This window comes from Elephantulus edwardii, unplaced genomic scaffold, assembly GCF_000299155.1.
Source record: "Elephantulus edwardii isolate Elephantulus edwardi_28Jun2011 unplaced genomic scaffold, EleEdw1.0 scaffold00257, whole genome shotgun sequence".
NCBI lineage: Eukaryota > Metazoa > Chordata > Mammalia > Macroscelidea > Macroscelididae > Elephantulus > Elephantulus edwardii.
In genome coordinates this window covers 874,153-877,607 of record NW_006400007.1, presented here as the reverse complement: position 1 = coordinate 877,607, position 3,455 = coordinate 874,153, and positions in this window count along the sequence as shown.

Here is a 3,455-nt window from a genome sequence, read left to right as displayed (position 1 = left end):
TATTTGTCCTTTTGTGACTGAGATATTTCACTCAGCATAATGTCCTCCAGGGTCACCCATTTTGAATAATATTGCATGAGTTCCTTATTTTTCAATGCAGCATAATATTCCATTGTATGAATATACCACAGCTTCTCTAGCCATTCGTTTGTTGATGGGCAGATTTTTGTTTTCTTGATATGTAATTCATTTTGAAGACTTTTTCTGTAATTGTTTTATGTCTTCTTTACTTTCTACAATCAAGGGTGTGTTACCTACATGTTTAAATATCTGCACATTTAGAAAAATGTGCTTGAAATTTGTGTTTTATTTAGCTACAAAACCAAAAGAATAAATACAATTTCCAAACACATAGCTTCTGTAAAGCATTGCTTTAATAATTAAAGATTAAAGCTCATCTTCCCAGTCTTAAAAATTAAATATTTATTTGCAGGATAGGTGATATTAGGAATGGTTTTCCAGATGCTAGAATCTTAGAAAATCACTATTGAACATAATTTATTCTAAAATATGTTCTATTTTAAATTAAATTTTGTAATGCTATTATAAAATTTTAATAACTTTATTTTGGGTGAACTAAAACAACTAAAGAACATATATTTTTAAGTTAATGCTATTATCCTAGGAAAGCACATTTTGTAAGGACTAATCAGTATTACACTTATTTCAACCATAAATCCTTAGTCGCAAAATGTGATTTAGCTCATAGATTTAAACTTGTAAAATAAGCAAAGTTTCAATGAAAAGTCAATAGGTTATGCCCAAGCATCAATTAATTTTTGCCCCAGGGCATACATCATTTCTGTATTAAGTAGCCTAGTAAAAAACATTTTACTTTCAGTGTTTTTATTCTTCACTAATATACCATGTGTGAAAAAAATTTGTTCTTGGCACAATATGTTATACGAAGGAGTTTTATTACTTACATATGTCTCTAAAGTTTACAAAACCTGCATTGTTTTTAGAAGATAGAACAGAATATATTAGACTATAGACTACAAACAACAGGCTAAAAAGGAATCGGTTTACAACTTGGACAGACTGGAATATGTAACCAAAGGATAATGGAAACACTCCTTTTTGAGGCTTTTTTTTCTTTTTTTTTGAGGCTTTTTAGAATGTAGTGAACAACTGTCTCAAGAATAGGCCATCAAGCAAAAATTGTAACAAAACAGTCTCAAGGAAACCTTACATAGGATAAGTGAGTGCATTATTAGGGGGACAATACAAAGAGAAAAATTAAGTAGATATAATGAAAAACACAAGGTTTGGCCCTCAAGAAATCTAAGCATAAATATATTTATCTAATACAGAAGGCCTTTGATTCAGTTATGACCCGGGGTAAAGATCTGTGGAATTAAAAATAAGAACAATGACAACAATTACAATCTTCCTCTCTTTTTTCTTCTCTCTCCTAGCAGCTAATTACCCCATTACTAAGCTTCGTCCTCATCATTCTTTGCTCATCAAGGACTTTTGATTCACTTTTACTCTTTACTAATTTAATTGACAATGATGCTGTTATAAATATCAAATTACTCTTCATGAGATTATCTGCTTTATAATGGCTAAATGTCACCATTGAATTCTAAATCCACTTTCCTAATAAAAATGGTTTTATAGAATGAGTCATTTTCCTTTCCGGGTCTCTCAGAGCTGAGAACTTTTTTTTATTATTATTATTAAATTTTATTAGTTTTCATGAACATTTACAGGGATTTTGGGTTTTCATTCCTTCATTGCTGCACCATTCTCTCTACCCTCCTCCCCCGTTCATTCTTCTTCCCCCCCCATGTCTGTTTTAATTGTCCAATTGCCACAGTGCTTGTCAAAGCCATTTCTGATTAATCTCCTTTGTCAGTGTGTCCTTTGCCATTCCCTATCACTCCTCCCTGAGAGAGACTTCACCCTGATTCATAAGGAAAAGGGGATGGCGTATTCTCTTAGCTACTTCCTAGAGCTGAGAACTTTTTATCAGTCATAATTTTCTTTTTTTAAAATCATGCTGAGGGTACAGATTTTCTATATCACAAGGAATTTTATTGCATATTTAAGTCTAATACATGTGTGTCCCTTATTGAATTTGTATCAGTGATTGTTGTTTGTATTGAATTTGAGGGGTTTTCAAAGGGATTAAATTTCACTTGAATCAGACTATCATACCAATATATTTTGCCTCTTAATATCAAGGAAACAAAAATCCTAGCCTCTGAACCAATAGGCAACATCATGATGGATGAAGAAAAGATTGAAACTGTCAACAACTTCATCTTACTTGGATCAATAGTCAATACACTTGGTTCTAGCAGTCAGGAGGTCAGGAGATATATTGCACAGGGAAAGTCTGGGATCAGGACCTCTCTCGATTATTGAGGTGTAATGATGTCAATTTGAGGATTAAAGTGTTCCTGATTCAGGTCTTTACAGTCGTTTGCTATGCATCTGAGAGCTGGATAATGAATAAGGATGACAGAAGAAGAATTGACACCTTTGAGGTGTGGTATAGGAGAAGAGCACTGAACATCCCATCGACAGCCAAAAAGAATAAATCAATATGTCTTGGAGAAAGTGCAGCAAGAGTGCTTCTTGGAGGCAAAGACGATTAAGTTTCATCTGGCATACTTTGAGCATGCTGCTAGGAGAGGTTATTGCTTGGAGAGGGACATCAGTCTTGGAAGGATGGAAAGATGGTGAAAGAGAGGAAAACCCTCAACCAAGTGGATTGATACAGTGATTGCAGCAATGGGCTTGAGCAGCTCAGAGATTGTGAGGAGGACACAGGGTTCAGATTCATTGTTCATAGAGTTGCTATGAGTTGCACTCAACGCACCTAGCAACAATAACAAAAACGTATTGATCATGGTTTTTTTTCTGGATGTTAGAATTTATAGAATTTGTAGCCACTCTGATTATCTCAGGCACTTCTTAAAATTCTTTAAATGCAATAAAATCATTGGGTCTATACCTATATATTTTTAAAAATAAATTGATAACATTTTGCTATCCTTGGAAAGAGAAAGAATAATTCCCGAGTAAATTCCAAGAGATGGGAAACATGTTTGTCCTCGCTTCATTTACTTACAACAAAGAAGTCTTTGAGATGGATGGCAAAAGGAGAGTCATAATGATCAAAATGGCACAGAATTCTAACCAGCAAATCTACATTGAGTTGCCCTTTTGAACATTGTTTGCGTAGCTTAGGTGGAAAAAGAAATGTTCAGGAGGGAGCCTGGGGGAAGAAATAAATTCCTGTGATGTTCCTATATGTGCCCTCTGACAGTTTAAACATTACTCAACACATGCACTGCTCAGCTCGGGCTGCTAACTGAATATTGGTCCCAGGAGATTAAGAAGTATAGCTATCACCTTTAGAGGACTCTAGCTACAGGTTGGCCATTTCCTCTTCCTGTCCCTGCCTTTCAATAAGTGACTTCTTTTTTTTTTTTTTTTCTATA